Below are 19,945 nucleotides of genomic sequence, written 5' to 3' on the forward strand. Positions count from 1 at the left end.
TTTGTGTGTTTGTGTATGTGCAAATAGATTGAAATTGGCTTATTAGTTAATAATTGGGATGTGTGTTTCTTAAATTTATACTTATATGTTACCTTTCTCCTAGAAGTCTTCAAACAATGGACCTAATTTATCAAAATGTTTAAACGAAAAACTAGCCTTGTTGTCCGTAGTAAGTCCACAGCAGTTTAAGCAATTAAATTGTGCTCTGATTAGGTGTTATGTGGAACATGATGGTTTTACTTTTAGACTTTTTGATGAATGTCTACTTTCTAATATGTCTAAATCTTTAAAGCAAGCAACCGATTCAAAAAAAGAGAAAAACTGAATTGCCTGGGAAATTGACAGAACCCCAACAATACATGGTGCCCTTATTTTCATCTTTCCAGCTATAGATCTGCCAATTCTTCTGTTCTTTTGTCAACATGGCCACACCGCTTCTCAGACCACCTGAGGATTTTGTAGCCTAAGACACTTCATGCTCATCCAGCCCTGCTCTTGGGCTGTTCATATGAGCAGAATTGTCCAATCGAAGGGCAGCAGGAAGTGTCTTGGACTACAAAGCCTAAGAAGAGGTGTATCTATTTTAGATGGCAGAAGATGAAACCAGGAATTGGCAGATCTCCATTTAAAAAGATAAAAAGAAGGGCACTATGTAAGTGTTATGTGCTTTCCTCAGTTAATGTAAATTTTGAAATCTTTTTCTTGCTTTCGAACATTATATTTCCAATGCATATATACAATAAAAACTGGCAATACATTGTCAAATTTGACCCAATATTTTACCACAGACTGAACTTACAGTATCAAATGTATGTATATAGAGTATTACATGCCTAGGAAAAAGCCAAGCCTGGAAGGACATAATTCAAGAGAAAACCACATGCCACAAGTGTTAGGCAAAATCAAGTGCAGTCATCAGATTCTATTTTAACCATTAGGAGATAGGCTATACATTATATAGTAATTGGCCTCAAAATTTTTGATCATGTGTATTTTACAGTATTCCATACCATAAACAAAGAAGATTACCACTAATAAAATTGGTTTTATTATATTAGATTATATTTGGTGACTTGAGAAATATGAACATATTATATATGTATCTGAAGATTAAACAACCTGGGATTAGCTATTGATATTTTATAATAATGTTGGATGTTATAAAGGCACATAACCAAGACAATACTGGGGTCGATGCCATCAGAGGCATCCCAAAAAAGGGGTCCTGATACCAACTAGCACTGATCTCAGTTATACTGTGTTTCTGCCAAACTGGCAGGGACCCTGTGAAATTTATAGGCTCAGTCTAATACAGTGATATAAAAAAGGTCCTATATGTAACTTCTTAGCCCAACAACTACCTGTACATTGCCATTAAAGAATTATGGCTATTCTACCTTCATTTAGATCTACTCTTCACTTTTATGCCCAATATCCCGTAACTATAACTTGCCTCCCAACAATTATACTGTACACATCACCACAGTCCTTTTTTTGTTTCTTTCTAACGTTTTATTATGTGTTTAGTTATATGTAGAGGTAAGCGAATTTCTCAAAAATGTGATTCGGTTGGTTCGCCGAATTTTCCGAAAAGATTTGATTCGATCCAAATTAATTTGTGTCAAATTGCATCAAAAACAGCTATTTCCTGGCTACAGAGAGCCTGTATACCGGGGTAGAACACTGTGCCTTGCAGCAATACGCATAGTGAGTCTGCTGTGGTAGTGAAACAATACTGTGAGTCAGTATGACATGCAGATGACAGGAATCGCTACTAGAATCACTGCACAGTTATGGGGCCTAATCTGACCAAATAACTTAAGTGTGAACTCAGCCTTACAGGTCCATGTTAGTGTCAGGTTTAAAGAACCGTGCAGAGGCGCAAGATCCTAATATAGCGTGAAAGAGCGCACTTCTTTTACACCATTGTCAGCTGATTCCACATAGATGTCTACAGAACCTGTTCTATTAAATGCTTATACAAGTAGAGCCCCCCTACAGAGTGAAGAGTGTGCCAGCAGTAAGTTTGTGTTTATGTCACTAATTATTTTGCCCTTCCTCTGATCCATCACAATAATAACCCACAAAAAAACAGATCCTATCTGTTGAGCATCCGCCTTCAATTGGTCATCATTTGGTCAGTAATCCATAAGTATTGCTAATGCAAAACAAAACAGGAATGGGTCCAAAACATAGATGACACGTGAATTGAATATTTGCATTTTCAACCAGGCCAAAAAGGCTAAATAATGGCCCAGTCATTAAGTGTGGAGGGTGGGAACAGCATGAAAAGTGCACAGAGTGGCCCAATGACATAGTGTGGAGGTGGCAGCAGCATCCAAAGTGTGGAGGTTGCAGAAGCACGAGGAGGCCACAGAGTGGCAAGGTGACATAGTTTTGAGGCAGCAGCAGCATCAGGAGACCACAGAGTGGCAAGGTGACATAGTGTGGAGGTAGCGGCAGCATAAGGAGACCACAGAGTGGCAAGGTGACAGTGTGGAGGTGGCAGCAGCATCAGGAGACCACAGAATGGCAAGGTGACATAGTGTGAAGGTGGCAGAAGCATCAGGAGACCACAAAGTGACCCAGTGACAGAGTGGGAGGTGGGTGGCACTAACAGTACCCGCTGATGATGGTGGGGGTAATAAGGAGCACTTGGCATCAGATGTAGGGCATCAGGCAGGTAACAGCATCAGAATAGCAGCTGAGGCAGGTAGCCAGAAGCAAAACTGTCCAATAAAACAGGTGCCAACAGGACCAATATCCTCGTAGTACAACAACCAAAGAGCAATCAACTGGGGATGGCTAGAGGCAAAACCGGGTAGCATCAATGAGAGATCAATTCTCTCCCTAGGCTAACCCTAATCAAAATATGCTCAGCCCAGAGATACACCTTGATGGTAGGAGTACTCTGTCCACGTACCTTGGCTAGCCTGTCCCTACGCAGCCCTATCACTTATCTGATACACACCTGATACATCTGATACATCTGATACACACATTAATCGAGAATCCGAATTTGGTGCAAGATACACAATCCCATACACAGTCCTGACGCGTTTACCCTTGTAATGCACAAGGTTCATCAGGGGACAATGAAGTACCAAGAATGAACAGAAATGCTATACGATATAACTCAGCATACACAAGATAACTAAAGACTGGAGCGCCCCAGACCTGCAGCAGTCTGTGATGAGATCAATAGACAATAATCAGTTCATAATACAGATATACAATGAAATGCTGAAAGATACAACTTATCTGATAAAGATGGACATCATTCTCTCACAGACCCGACACCATCTCCAGTCCCCTGAACAGCCAGATTTACCAGCATCTTTTCCAGAATATGAATCAGTGGAATGATGTTGTTCATGCTGTATTCTTGCTGACTGATAAATAAAGTGGCCTCCTCAAAGGGCATAAGCAAACGGCAGTTGTCACACATGAACTGCCACTAGCTAACATCAAAGTTACACAGAGGAGTACCTCTGTCAGCCAGTATCATCAAGAAATCGTTTATGGCCTTTCTCTGTTCGTACAGTTGGTCTTACATATTGAGGGTGGAATTCCAACGGGTGGAAAGGCCGCAAATCAGCCTATGTTGGGGAATGCCATTCTGCTGCTGTAGCTCAAGGAGTGTGTGCTTGGCGGTGTATGAGTGGCTGAAGAGCATGCAAAGTGTGGACAATAAAATAATTGTCATTTGCAACCTGTGCCGTACCAAAATGAGCAGGGGCGTGAACACTAGCAACCTCACCACCACCAGCATGATCCGCCACATGCATAAAAGCACCCTAATAGGTGGGCCGAACGCCTGGGTCCACAATCAGTGTCTGAGGGTCACACCACTGCCTCCTCTTCCCCTGTGTTACATGCTAGCTAATTCCCTGTCCAAGAAGCAGGCCCGGATGTCTCCTGCCTTCCCAAGCACCATCATCTAGCACATCCACTTCTGTGTCCCAGTGCAGCATACAGATGTCCAAATCCCAGGCCTTTAAACGGAAGTGCAAATACCCAGCCACCCACCCACAGGCCATAGAACTAAATGCACACCTTTCTAAATTGCTGGCCCTGGAAATGTTGCCATTTAGGCTTGTGGACACTGAGGCTTTCCGCAGCCTGATGGCAGTGGCCGTCCCTCGTTAGTCCCTAGCTGCCACTATTTTGCCCGTTGTGTCGTCTCAGACTTGCACCAGCATGTGTCCCATAACATCACCCGTGCTCTGACCAACGCAGTTATTGGGAAGGTCCACTTAACGACTGACATATGGATAAGTGCTTTTGGCGAGGGAATTTACATTTCCCTGATGGCACACTGGGTGAACGTTGTGGAGGCCGGGAGCGAGTCATACCCTGGGATGCCACAGGTGCTACCAATGCCAAGGATTGCGGGCCCAACTTCCATCAGGATTTCCGCAAACACCTACATTAGTGGTTGAAACCCCCCTTCTCCTCCTCCACCTCCTCCTCCTCTTAAACATCTGAATTCTCATCTTGCAGCACCAGTCAGCCATCAGTGTAGAAGCAGTGTAGCTCTACAGTGGGGAAGCGGAAACAGGCCGAGCTGAAACTAATTTGCTTAGGTGACAAACAGCACAACGCTGTGGAGCTGTGGAAGGGTATAAGGGACCAGACTGAGCTGTGGCTCTTGACACTTAATCTACAACCAGGCATGGTTGTGTCTGATAATGGCTGTAACTTGGTGGCGGCTTTGGAGCTCGGCAAGCTCACACACATTCCATGCCAATCACACATGTTCAACTGGTTCAGTGGTTTCTCTGTCTGACATACTGTTAGATCAAATAAGTAAATCTAAAGGAAATTAATATATGCCAAAAATGGCTGTCATTTTCTCACTTCACCACACAACAGCTAAAAGGCACCTTTTTTTACCCACTGTAAGAGAATGTCTGGAGTGGTAGTGGATGGAAGATACGTACCACCGGGGGTCGTGGCCCTGGTGGAGTAAGAGCAGAGTGGGTGTCTGTTCCCCACGGACCACCACGGGTGGACGGGTTTCAGTTGTTGGTGTCAGTCTACACTGATCCTGGCAGGTTGGTAATCTCTGGCCTTAGTTGGGTAGGGAAGGAGTTAATCCTTCACTATGCTTGCTGGGTGTGGTCTGCCTGCTACACCCAGGGCTTTGAATATAGGTTTGATGCTCACTGACTGTGGGGCTGCTGATGAAGTGTGGTCTCCTGTCTCACTGCAGGAAGCTGTATGGGAGGCTGATCGCTTGGTCGGGCTGAGCGCTGTAGTCCGCTCATCTAACAAGGACTGCCCAATTGCTGCAGGCTCAGCGAAGGACCAAAAGAATGGATCCTGTGGCCGGAGCCAATCCCTTGTCCAGGCCGACACGTGGCCTGTCTAACTTGCATGAACTTGGACAAACCCGCCCCATGACAAGGTGTAGTACTGACCACGGATGTGAGAGACTGTGTGAACAGGCACCAAGACGCCTGCAGTGTTTGAGGATCCTTTGTTGGAGGTGGGGTTTATGGACATTGCTGTTGTGTGAATTGCACAGTTTTGATGTGATGCACTGGAGTGAATAAAAGAGCACGGTTTGGACACAAAGCCTGTCTCCTTAGCCTGTATACTGCCACCGCTACCATCTGCCTACCAGAGCAAACCCCCACACCACTAACACACGCCAAGAAGGGCTTTAATTTTCTCAAATCACCACACAACGGCTAATAAGCCCCTCCCCCCCACTAATACACAACAAATAAAGGCTTTAGAACATATAACTGCGGCCGTGAACTGAAAATAATACTTTTTTTGCCACTAATACACTACAAAAAGGGCTGTCATTTTCTCTCTTCACCACACAACGGCTAAGCCCCTTTTTTCCCCCCACTAATACATGCCAAAAAGGGCTTTAGAACATATACTTTTTTTTTGCCACTAATACACGCCAAAAAGGGCTGTAATTTTCCCACTTTACCACACAATGGCTAATAATTTTTTCTTTTTCCCTACTAATACACGCTAAAAAAAGGCTTTAGAATATATAACTGCGAACGTGAACGGCAAATCAAGTTTTTTTTTTTGCCACTAATACATGGCAAAAAGGGTTTTCATTTTCTCACTTCAACACACAATGGCTTATAAGTCATTTTTTCCCCCACTATTACATGCCAAAAAAGGCTTTAGAACATATAACTGCGGTCGTGAACGGCAAATAAAGTGTTTTTTTGCCACTAATACACGCCAAAAAGTGCTGCAATTTTTGCCACTAATACACGCCAAAAAGGGCTTTAATTTTCTCCCTTCACCACACAACCGCTAATAAGCCCCTTTTTTCCCCACTAATACACGCAAAAGAAAGGCTTTACAAGAAAGGCTTTAGAACATATAACTGCGGCCGTGAATGGCAAATAACGTTTTTTTGCCACTAATTAACACTGCAATTTTCTCACTTCAACACACACGGGCTAATAAGCCCCTTTTTTTGCCCCACTAACACACAACAAAAAAAGGCTTTACAACAATATAACTGCACCACACAAGGGGTGTGCAGTACAGAGAAGTGTAATACACTTATAATATACTTTCTAACATAGAAAGCATATTATAGTGGATTTGTATTGTGCAGCAGTGGTGAGCGGTTCTGCAGCGATACTGCAGCTACAAAGTGCCAAACGCAATTAGAAAAAATAATAACTGGTGTGATATACCAGTCGCACCCCAAAACAAGTGATTGATGCGGGGTGTTATATACCAATATACTTTCTTTATAGTGTATTTAGGTACTGCAGCATTTGTTTGCTGTTATGCTATGTTCCCTCTGCTACACTCAGTTACAGACGGTATTGGAAACAATTATTATAACTGGTGTGATATACCGGTCACCCCCAAAAAAATCTGATAGAAGCGGGGTGTTATATACTAATAATATACTTTCTATATAGTGCATTTGGGTACTGCAGCATTTGTTTGCTGTTTTGCTGCGTTCCCTCTGCTACACACAGTGACAAACGGTATTGGAAAAAATAATTATAACTGGTGTGCGCATGCGCGTACACGAAAATTATATTGTCGATATTTCGCATTGAAAAAAATAATCAATGGAGATCGCAAATTCAAATAATACATCTGGTATGTCACTGTCCAGGTTGTGGGACTATTTGTGCACTTCTAGTAATTATTTCTTGGCTACAAATATGAGCTGAAGGTTTTTTAGGTTCGCCTGCCATTAAAATGAATGGGACCTGCCGCAAACTTGCGTTTCGCGAACATTTGTGATCACTTTTGCGCGCTCGTGCTCGCGGACCGTTCTGGCAGATGTTCGTCCATCACTACCAATCAAGTGGATGAGGTGGGTATTTTATTTTTTTTTAACTGCTGATAAGTCCCTGAGCAGCTGAATGTGAGTCACAGATACCGTGATTAGCACTGAACACAGCATCTGAGGTGTAAAAAGAAGGGAGGGTGGTGCAATTGCCATTCCCCATCATTGCGCCTGCTCCATACAATGGAAAGCAATTCATGATGAAGTAATTCGTAACTAATGGAATTTCTTGTCAAAATTTGGCAAACCTGCTGAATCAAATTTTTCAAGAATTTGCTCATCTTTATTGGAGACGCATTCAAATTATTTTTTGCAGAGGTACTATATAGGTTTCTATGTATTCCTCACCATGGTTAAGATCCCTGCTTGATGTCAGTGAATGCACATATTCTTGTTTACACTCTGTATTCACAAAAATGACCCTGTCTGGGTACAGGCATATTTACATAATAGACCACAATGACCTTACGGACTGAAGTTATGCTACCTTCTCACTGGAGAATTAATTTAATTCCTTTTTTGTTTTGCTCACTTGATTTGTCTTTTATTAAGCAGTGATTAAAATTTGCATTTTATTCCAACATTATTGTCTGGGTCAAATTGGCATTCAGTCTGTAAGGTCATTGTGGTCTATTAGGTTTACAATACGAGGAGAGCACAATCAGATTATTGGAAAACCTTGCCATTATTCAGATTACTAATTGTTCCATATTTAAAAAATGTAACACTGCAAAATCAAGGCAATAAACATATATATAGTACCAAAATAAGATTGTCTTACAATCTCTAGCAATTCTAGATATTTTAATTATATCAGCAAACATAGAATTTCACGATTTAGTATAAAAATTATACAGCAAAGAGTAGCAGCAAAATTTTAAAGGCATTTTAATTTAAAAAATAAGTGAAATTCCCAGATGAAGGAAAACCAAAAGTATTTCTTCACCGAAGGAGATAGAATTCAGGATATTACATGTTAGCTTAACCTTTGTGGTGTAAAAAATGTGCTTGCTAAAAAATATACTAACCAAAATGTTATTTTGAGGAAAATATTTGAGAGTAAAGGTTACTTTTTACATGGAAAAGAAATTATACATGAATTGAAATGCATTATGATTCTACCTGAATTCTGAGAGAGGGAGAAGGAGAGAAAGAAAAGGGAGGGGCTGCTGGCAGAGGGAGAAAGACTGACACAGAGACTGCTGCTAATTTGATAGTGATTTACTATCTAACGTTACTGCCAGATTAACATCCAAACTGTTCAGTTCTGCCGTGTAATGTCCTCCATTACTGCTGCTTCTGTGGATATGATGCAGAAAGTTTTGCTGCTTCTGTTTCTCAATTCTTTATTTATGGGAAGACATGATTCTAGCTAGTCTTAACACACTCGCTCAGAAAAATTTGAAATATAGACCGATTGCAGATGGAAAGTTCTAAAAATGCCTGAAACAAGTCATGTAATGGCCAGAAATAGTGTTATTCCATATGGCAGCTTATTCTAAAAAGTTATCTGAAATGACAGTCACATTATAGGCATACCATTTAATATTACCAAGACATAAATAGCTAGCTAAGTAAAATAAGTGCATCAGCACTCGCCCTTTCATGCTAATAAATCTTCACTTTATTGCCATAAACAGAATACAAGCAAATGTGACGCATTTTGGCTAAAGGCTGTTTATCCGAAATGCGTCATATTTGCCAGATCCACTTCTACTTGGATGTATGGACCTGCAACCCAGGATACGAGCACCACCACCTTCTCCCAGAGTGCCAACTGATTATTTCTAAAAATAGCTAGCTGACACCAATTGGTGTAACTCTTCATGAGCGAATCAATTCTATCGATTTGCATATTAAACAAAATAAAAATAAAATAAAAATGAGAATTATTAAAATCTGATTTTTGGGGGCATTTGGTAAGGTAGAAACAGAGAGAAAGACAGAAAGAGAGTACACAAGCAAACACATAGCACTCCTCTGGGAAGTAGATGTGCAAATCAGTTGTCTTTCCAAAAGGAAGAGAAAACAGAGCCTCTCACAACACCAGATGTAACATAGCTATCCACAAGACAGTAAATCACTTACAAATCAGCAGCAGTCTCTGTGTCAGCCACTCCCTACTACTCTTCCTCCCCCTCCGCTCTCTTTAGACTTTTATGTAATCTGATTCTTCAGTGAGAAGGTAGCCTAACTTCACTGAAGAGATATCTGACCACTGAATTGAGGGTTGGGGAAAAGGAGGAGGGAGCAGGAGAATAGCCTAATAAAAGGATATGCAAGTATCTTTCTGTAATAAGATATATAACAAAGCTATATTCACATATACTATTTACTGAAGAAAAAAATGAAAATATAATTACTTTTAAAGGGAATATTTTTCAGAAAATGACCTATGCATTATTTAAATAACATTTTTATATGACATACTTTTGTGTTAGAAAGTTTTCTCTCCATGTTACTGTCTGTTTTAATTCTAACCCTAACTTTCTGTTCTTTTGAGTTTACTTCTTAGCAGTCATCTTATTATACTCAAAGTCAGGATTACACTAAACGGTAAAACCACTATTATAAGCCTGGCCAACCTAATAATACCAACAGACACAGAAGTAAAAAAAATATCTTGTTTACAGAACAAACTTTCCACAGTACAGTGAAGGTAGGCTCCTGTCATTAACTGCCTTGTTCAACATGCTTCCTGGACTACCAGTATCTGACTCTGTTCTACCATACATGGGTTCCCTCAAGTTATAGTCTTATAAATTAGTGTGCCTACAAGCTAAGATAACACTTGCACACATTCTCCTCACATGGCAAGAACAACTCATTAATCCGGACCATACAGGATCCAATGCCCATCCGACAATGTGTCTGTCTAGATTTACTCCTCACTAAAACATGGCAATTGCGTCTGAAACTTTGAGTAACTCTAAAAGGTTATGGACATAATTATCCTCCTCTCTCTGCCTGCACAATGACCTCTGTCACAGAAGATGCATAAAACATTTCCTGATATAAGTCAATAGATGATAGGGACAGCTCAGCTACTCCCCCTCCCTGCACAAAGAATTCTGTACAAATCACAGGGAATCCACACTTTCCCACAGAAGTCATCCAGAAGTCACAAGAGTCATCTGCAGACACCAGTTTCCATGTGGCTGCTGTAAATCATACCTCTGAACTACTGTTGGCAGAGGGGCTCAGCAGTGCCGGCAAGATGGATACACCCATTATTATGTACATAAAATTAAAAAAATTAAAATGCAGAAAAAGGAAAAGACAGTATATAATAACTGGAAAGTGGCCAAACATTTAAGCAAATTCTGTGACTATTTTCTTATAAACATGGTACCCACACTGAAATATATGTGAACCTTTAAAGGTCAAAACCGTTCTGGAGGACTGCATGAGGGTGATCATGTGTCACCACTGCCTTCCCCATATCTACTAATTAATTAGGGAGACAAATATGAAACATGCACAAGTATATGAGAATAACACAAGATTGGGGGAGGAGACAGATGTACTGTAAATTATTTAGGAGGGTAACTATGTCCACAAAAATCTGATCTATATTATCAAAATGATTCACTAAGGCCTCTTTCACACTACAGTATGTTGAATTCAGTTTTGCGTTCCGTTTTTCACGGATCCGTTGTTCCGTTTTTTGCTTCCGTTGTGGTTCCGTTTCCGTTCCGATGTTCCGTTCCGTTTTTCCGTATGGCAAATACAGTATACAGTAATTTCATATTAAAAATTGGGCTGGGCATAACATTTTCAATAGATGGTTCCGCAAAAAACGGAACGGATACGGAAGACATACAGATGCATTTCCGTATGTGTTCCTTTTTTTTGCGGACCCATTGACTTGAATGGAGCCACGGACTGTGATTTGCGGCCAAATATAGGACATGTTCTATCTTTTCAACGGAACGGAAAAACGGAAATACGGAAACGGAATGCATACGGAACACATTCTGTTTTTTTGCGGAACCATTGAAATGAATGGTTCCGTATACGGACCGTATACGGAACGCAAAAAACGGTAGTGTGAAAGAGGCCTAAGGTTGTAACTTCTAGTCTCATGTTATTTTTTAATAATGTTAAAGAGAAAACTTTTCTTTGTTCCCCATTACAAATATTTTTTTAAAATTCTAAATCTACGATATATTGACTGTATTTAGCAAACACAACTCCCACTGAACATCTGGGTAATATAAGATTATATACTATTTGTACTTTATTTTTATGGACTGTATTCCAAAATATTCTTTTACTGTACTCCTTATTACTCCTTTGATCCATTTGGGGCCAGGATTAGCAGGTGCTCTATCATGGCTGGTATATTTGTTATTTTGTTTTAGATTGTTTTTTGCAGGCATCCACATCTGCCCAGATATTCTGTTACCCTTAGGTCAATGATGTCATGTTAGTTTATAACATAGAAGTCTATGTGGACATGTTTACATATATTGGGATGAATTTAGTATGATACCAATATCCATTCTATGTAATTATACCGGAAAGACATCAACTTTGTATTGTAGATATCCCTCTTCATATATTAATTTGAATCATGTTTTTATTTATATGCATTTGTTCAATAAATATGTATTAAAGGGGTTGTCCCATGAATACTGTGAAAATGAAAAGCAGACATTATATAGTACATGATAACCTCTTTCTAACAAAGCTAAAACCAGCCCTGTAATTCACATTGAACCAGAGATGTCCCCATTCATTGCTCTGCTGCATTTATATCAAGCTGACAGCACAGGGGAGTGTCTCTTCTGCTGCAGCTAAGGGGGCGTGTCTCAGCTCTCCCTATCACAGCTCAGGAGAAAGCTGAAGGATGAAACTGAGCATGTGCGGCCATCTCAGTGAGCAGGACAAAGAAATAAGAAAAAAACTAGCACCAGGTGGCGCTATACAAATACATTTTATTGAATAACTTGGTGGCTATGCTAAATGTTTAATTACATGCAATTACAAAAGTATTCAGATCCAGGTGCAGGGTTGAAAAATTTAGAATATTTTTTGTGGGACAAACCCTTTAATATCGTTTTGAATTACTTCTTCTATGTAATTTTTTTATGATCCTTTCAAGCCATTTAGGTAGTGTGCTAGGTCTCTGTGCATGGAGACTTGTAGGCAATACTCCATTGGAAAATAAGATGCAAGGAAAGAGAACATCCTTTTGAAAGTGGCTCCATATGAGTCAATATAAGACTTTTTAACAAGCCTTGGGACATGGGAACCAAGGGAAACAAGCCAAGTCACATAACCATCTGTAGACATCTGCTTAGGGATGCTTGCCCTCACCAATATGGAGTCGAATTCTGGCTGTCTGAATGTGATGCCTTGGATGCAGCTTAGATAGTGTGCTTGATCTCCTTAAAGAGACCACCGTTGTAGTTATAGGCAATGTTCCATGGGAAAATAATATTCAAAGAGGTACAGGTGAAACTCGAAAAATTACAATATCATGCAAAAGTTCATTTATTTCAGTAATACAACTTAAAATTAGAATTTGGTGAAAAGGTTAAATATTCTAGGCTCAAAGTGTCACACTCTAGTCAGCTAATTAATCCGTACCCCCTGAGCAAAGGTACCTGAGATTGTGACTTTGGGGTTTCATAAGCTGTAAGCCATAATCATCCAAATTATAACAAATAAAGGCTTGAAATATCTCGCTTTGCATGTAATGAGTCTCATATGTTAGTTTCACCTTTTAAATTGCATTACTGAAATATGAACTTTGCACGATATTCAAATTTTTCATGTTTTACCTATATTTCCAAAGGAAAGAGAACCATCTTGCTAGCCCCACCTTTTGGAAGTGGCTTTTTTCCCTTGCCATGGCCCAAGGCTTTTTGCAAAGTCAGATTCTGACTCATAGGAAGCCACTTGCACAAGGTGGCACTAACAAGATGGTTCTTCTTCCTTGAGAAATACATCCTTGCATAGCAAAGATAGTATGTAGTATAATAAGTAAATGTATGTGGTATTGTAATTTATATGTGATACATGCATTTATGCTATTCTGTGGCAGCATGCTTTTTTATTTCTATAAATTACCGTACATTTCCATCTTACCTCACATGAGGTAAGCTGGCCATTCTAGAGATAGTACATCTCATTGTGGTTCAATGGTTTAGAAAAATCCCAATCCCCTCTGGAGCTTGTAATATTTCTACTCCAAGTAGTCGCAACTTCAAATAAAATAACTTTACCAATGTTACTGTTTATGAATATCTCTAAGAAAGAAATGTATTGATTTTTAGAAATGCTATGGCTTATCAGATCTGAGAATACATTGAAATCATAGTCTACAATATTTCAATATTCTGTTACATGTGTCACTTCTCTGCGTAAACTCCCCCCTTACTCCATAACTAAATCCTGCTGCTTTGGTCATAGATTTCATTGCTATGAATCAACTATATTCTCTGCCTACTGTTCCGTTCTGTATAAGTTATGTTAAAACAATTATGAGAGTGAAGTACATCTGGGCCTTCCATTTGTGACTACAATATGTCATTTTCTGTTAATGTATAAATCACCCATACAAATTATATTTCAATAGAATTAGAAGGAAACGCTGACTCTCAGTCCCTATATTTACAGAGGAAAATGGTTGTTAATGTAATTCCACCAAGTATTAAAGATGCAGATTTTAGGATTGGAAGGTGCTACCATCATGAGATTAAATCTAAATCTAGGAAAATGCTAAACTTTGAATGTTTTAATAGAAAAGCTTAAGTCTAGTCTTTAAGTAATATTGCATGAAAAATATGAAAATAAAAATGTTCCTAATGTTAAGAAATCTAGTAAAATGTGTTGGTTATGGTATAGTATGAGATGGATTGCAGTGCCTTTCCTAGGCTTCCGGAAAAGATCTGTTCAGTCAGGAAATAATTTGTTAGTCTTACCTCCCAGCTCACTGCATGTTGCCAAGTTTATGAGGGTATCCTTCCTATTTTAATCAATGACAAGCTGCGTTTATACAATCTCCTGTTGTTGTCTGGTCAGCGGTATGCTGCAGCCCACATCACTGTCATTGTTTATCCATTGCTAAAACATATTAATCATTTCTAGAAATAATATGGAGAGAAAACTGTAGGAATAGGGCTGCTTTAGAAAAATACATTTGAAATGTTACATGTTTTATTCTCAAAGTAAAACGGTTGATGCTATAGCAAAATATTTTTATCTTATGATTAGTGATGAGAGAAGTATTAAAAACTTCTAGTCGGCTGCTTCACCGAATTTTCAAAAAAAATCAGCTTAGTGACGAATTACTTCATCACAAAGTGCATTTCTTTCTAAGAAGTGGGTGCAATGATAGGAAGCAATGAATGCGCCGCCCCCTGTTATTGTACCCTTCAGATGCCCGGCATCTGATATTAATAACAGAGTGTCCAATTTAAAAATAATAATAATACCTGATCCATCGCCATCTTGCTTGAAGATCTGGCACAAAATATTGCACGGCCCGAGATGACGTCATCACATCAGCCGGCGTGGTGACGTCATACGGCACTGCACATGGGATTTCAGCTGAGATCTTCAAGCAAGATGGCCATGGTCGGAGAGTCACCAACAAATGGATCAGGTAAGTATATTTTTTTTGGGGTTTTTTTTCTTATGCTAATTCAGCTTAAATCAATTCGCTACAGTAAAGCACCAGGAAATTCAGCTTTTATCGAATTTATTCTGAAATTTGGATCCATGCATCATTACTTATGATGTTTAAAAAAATATATATTTATAGCTAAAAAGTTATGCTTATTATTGGCAGACTTAATTGGATTGTTTTATTTTATTTTTTGCTATGCGAATGTCACCTTAAGCCCCCAAATTGTTACAGGTCATTTGCACATTTTATCAAGCAGCTGAAACAGTTAATGAGAGAAGTGGTTGTGGAGGGAAATTGCTTGAGAGTATAGGATGTAAGAAATATTTTTTGAAGGGAACCTATCAGCATGAAAATGCAAGTTAATCTGCAGGCGGCATGTTATAGAGCAGGAGGAGCTGGGCAGATTGAGATTAAATTTTGTTTCAGTATAACATATATTTCATTCATAGTGATTACACAGTCATAAAGAGAATGCTGTCAATCACTGATAGGACCTCCTCCTGGACTTCAAAGACCAGAATACAAGCTTTTCGGAATCCTTTCCAATAAAACTCTATATCGATCCTCTCAGCTCCCCCTGCTCTATAACATTCTGCCTTCAGCTCAGATATCATGTTCAATATGACCGCTTCCCTTTAAGGTAAGTGCACAGCTGCATCAGGCATTATGTTGTGGCAGACACCACTGAGGCCTACTAGATCCCATTCACTATAATGGGGTCCATTGGGTTTGTGGCATGAATGCTGGCATTGTGCTGGACGAAAAAACCTCTTCATGCAGCATTTGTTTTTGTCCAGCAGAATGCTAGCATTCATAGTGGAAACCTAATGGGCCCCATTATAGTGAATGGCATCTGGCAGGCCCCCGCAGTGTCCAGATATGCCAGATTTAGCAATTTCGGTATCCTGGTCCTCTCCCGGAACAGAATACCGGAATGCCTGCTGAAGTGGTGGACCTACCCAAAGTAATATAAAAAAATCTACATTTGTCTTACAAAAGTTTAGCATATGTACCACTGTGACAAAGCAGCAGCAAAGCAGAAGTCTTAGGCCTCATCCACTCGTATTCGGGATCATTACAACACAGATTGCAAAGGGTCCCGTGGAAACAATGTGCATGAGCCCCTATTCTTACTGACAAATTTGCCTAACTATAGATATAGATATAGATATATATATCTATATATATATATATATATAATTAAATGTCTGAAAAAAGTTTTTTCCAATCCTATCTATTGCTGTGGGGTGGCGCTGTCAATTAGCAGTGTAACCCTTCAGTCACAGTTCTGTAAACTTACGGTGCTGTTCACCAATTACTGTCTCCTCACCATGTATGTTTCACCAAGTCAATTAATCAAAATTAATATTTATTTAAAAGGACAGTATGATTCTTATAGGCTTTGGCTCTCCAGTCAGCAGCACTTCTCTTCTTGTCAGACCTGTCCACTCCTAGCACAACTTCATGCTGGTGGTTTTGGAATCCTGGGCTATGCAGGCCCTTGAGCATCATCAAGAGGACCTTAAGATGAACTTACTAGGCAATGCAGAATTTCTGAAGGGACTAGCTGGAGCTAAAGGGATCATTGTAACTAGCAGGATAGATAAGTCAATTTAACCATTACTGGCATCAATGGGCTAGATGTCCCAAACATCGTAATAATTATCCAACCCTACCATGAAATTATGAGTATAACATGGGCAGAAATTTTGCCTTTTCATAAAACATTATGAATATTTGAGGTACCTCAGTATCGGTTATGTGCTCAATTAAATATTTTAACTTGAAGCCCAGTGCAGGATAATTAGCTAAAATATTCTTCAATCACAGAAGGAGAACCCAGACCAGCTCTTATGTTCACTAAAACAACTTGGTCTGCCCCATGACTAGATAAAAGCCATTCAGCGGGTAGAGGGTCATTGTCAGATTCCAGAGTGGCATGTATTCCGTGAATAGCTTAGAAAACACTGCATGAGGGCAGAAAGGAAGACCACTTTGATGTTCACTAAACTGCTGGAATAATTAGGCAGAAAGTAAAATTATTGCCATCTATACTGAAACTATGAATGCTCCTACATGATTGTCTAAGGAAGAGGAACCCCACTCTATTTGTTGCTGACAACAATAGACCAGTTTCTCCTTCCATCAAAACTGGGGGAAGTTGAGAGTGGCCTATTGGTAGATGGAGAGGACCCCTCCCGAATGCATTGAAAGGTCATTGATTGGTGAGCAATGAAGTGGGGAAAATACATCATAGTTTACAATGTCTGCAGCAGATGTGTGGGCCCTCTACCTTCAGGGCCCCTATGTAGCTAAACTGGCTGTATGTTTCCATATGCACGGTGGCTCAGTGGTTAGCACTGGTGCATTGCAGCGCTGGGGTCCTAGGTTCAAATCTGATGAAGAACATCTGCAAGGAGTTTTTATGTTCTCCCTGTGTTCCAGTGGGTTTCCTCCCACATTCCAAAGACATACTGATAGGAACGTTAGTGAGCCCTATTGAGGACATTGAGTGACGGGAATGTTTGTGAAGTACTGCAGAATATGTCACTGCTATATAAGTGAGTAAAATAAATAATACAGCAGTAATGCATTTCAATGAAGGCCTCATAACATTTTCATGCTGTGGTATAAAGGTTGCATAAAAAATTACAGCATGCCCCACTGGATGTCTTATATCAGTCTAGGTACCAGCCCAAAATGACTGTTTTGGTGTCTGCAGTTGGGAATACAATATAATGCACAGTACTAAGAATGAATAATATCGAACACAAAAGATTCAAAATACTGACGACCAAAATTCACAGGGTCACGTGTATAGGGTGTTACACATTGTAACACATACTGTATGTTCTAAGCATTGCCCAACTAAGGAAGCTTTTTCACATTATTCTCCAGCCCTGATACATTTGTCTTATTGTTTCCCAGAAATTAGCTGCTGTAAGTTGTGATTAAAATGTTATGTAAAATTCAACAGCACAGCATTTAAAGAGGACATGTCACCTCTGCTGACATCTAGGTTTTAGCAACGAACTGAACTATTACATGTCATAATAATTCTTGATCATCTTTTTACATAACTTTATGCTGTGCCAGTTCTCTTTTAGTCCTACTAGAAATTCTACATAAATTGCTAGCCGTCTGCAATAAAGTCTGAGTATTACCAGTTAGTGCTATGTCCCTGCACAGTCTCCAAACAGTGATGTCATTGTCAGACTGTGCAGGTACACACCCCCAACAGGTAACCCCCAGTCGAACCTATTGCAGACAGTCGTACTTGCTGGAACAGATCTCAGATAACTCTCAATTGAAATACGGAATTATGCCAAAACACAACAGTGACATCTCAGTGATACTATCCCACTTCTTAGTAGGGTTTGTCCCTACATATTTTCACAATGCCAAAGGGGCACCTTTTTTGCCAAGGGGAGTAACAATGCCCAGGAGTCAATTTATACACACAATTTAAATTGGAAAAGCAGATGAACGGTCCAATGCAGCATTCTAAGAAATGATGATCCAGAATTTTTATGTTATGTGTAACACAAATATCTGCATGATTATGGGGGCAGACATCTTGCATTTCGAGATATGCTTTATAGCAACCACATAGGCCACAGGCACAATGAACTGGAGATGTTTAATGACACCTGTGAGAGGGTTAGACACATTCTGTGATCTGTGCAGAAGTCAATGTTCAGAGCGGGGATCAGCTTTGACCATCAACTGTTGTGAAGGATCACTACTGTGGTACAGAAATGTTTCATTTAATTGTAACCTTGCCTGTAATTATAATGAGATGACTACTTAAAAGTGATCTCTATAAAATAAGCAGCTTCTTATTAGGATTAAAGGGGTTAGCCAGGCATGATGATGATGAGCTATTCTTAGGATAGGTCATCATTATTACATCAGCTGAGGTCTGAGTCCAGGCACCCCTACCGATCAGTTCCCAGCAGCTTTCCAAGCACATGTACATTGTACAGTGGCTATGCTTGGTATTGCAGCTCAGCCCAATTCTTATCAATGGGCCTGGGCTGCAACTAGGCCATGTGACCAATGTACGGTGACGTAATGGCCTAGGACAGGCATGTCCAAACTGTGGCCCTCCAGCTGTTGCAAAACCACAACTCTCAGCATGCCCTAATAGCTGTAAGCTATCCAGGCATGCTGGGAGTTGTAGTTTTGGAACAGCTGGAGGGCCGCAGTTTGGACATGCCTGGCCTAGGAAGAGGCTGTGACAAATTGATCACCTATCCTGAGGATAGGTGATCAATATTATTTCCAGGATAGCCCTTTTAAATACCACTGTGAAAACTTCAATATATGTATTAAAAAATACACAGAGTAAATGACTAGCCTTCTCTGATGGCCCATGAGGGAATATGGTAGTCTATACCCCGGCTGCATTCACATCTTCCTTTAAGTTCTTGCAAACTTATGTTAGCCACTGCTGCATCTGTAAAGTGATCCTTGTGCAAGTGAGTTAGGCTACTTTCACACTAGTGTTTTTTCTGGATGCTGCGGTTTGCTCTCCGGTATGGGAACGCAACCAAATGGAGCAGAATGCTTTTTGGAGCATTCCGTTCTGTTCAGTTACGTTTTTTCCCCATTGACAATTAATGGGGACAAAACGGAAGCGTTTCTTTCCAGTATTGCGATCCGTCATAGAAACACTTGTGTGAAAGTAGCCTTACTTAAATGTTTATAGAAGTAATTTTCATTTTGCAATACAATTTAAATGTATACTGTGTGTGTGTGTGTGTGTGTGTGTGTATATGTGTGTGTGTGTGTGTGTGTGTATATATATATATATATATATATATATATGTCAGAGCCATAAATATTGGGACATCAACACAATTCTAACATTTTTGGCTCTATACACCATCACAATGGATTTGAAATGAAACTAACAAGATGTGCTTTAACTGCAGACTGTCAGCTTTAATTTGAGGGTATTTACATCCAAATCAGGTGAACGGTGTAGGAATTACAACAGTTTGCAT

The 19,945-nt window shown here is 39.8% G+C and overlaps 1 protein-coding gene across 1 annotated transcript in view; it reads right to left on the minus strand.

Moving 5' to 3' along the window:
- BMP5 (bone morphogenetic protein 5) overlaps positions 1-19,945 on the minus strand; it is a 242,629-nt gene that overhangs the window by 110,338 nt on the left and 112,346 nt on the right. The gene's annotated exons all lie outside the window — the stretch shown is intronic.

This window comes from Bufo gargarizans, chromosome 4 (genome assembly GCF_014858855.1).
Source record: "Bufo gargarizans isolate SCDJY-AF-19 chromosome 4, ASM1485885v1, whole genome shotgun sequence".
In the NCBI taxonomy this organism is placed as follows: Eukaryota; Metazoa; Chordata; class Amphibia; order Anura; family Bufonidae; genus Bufo; species Bufo gargarizans.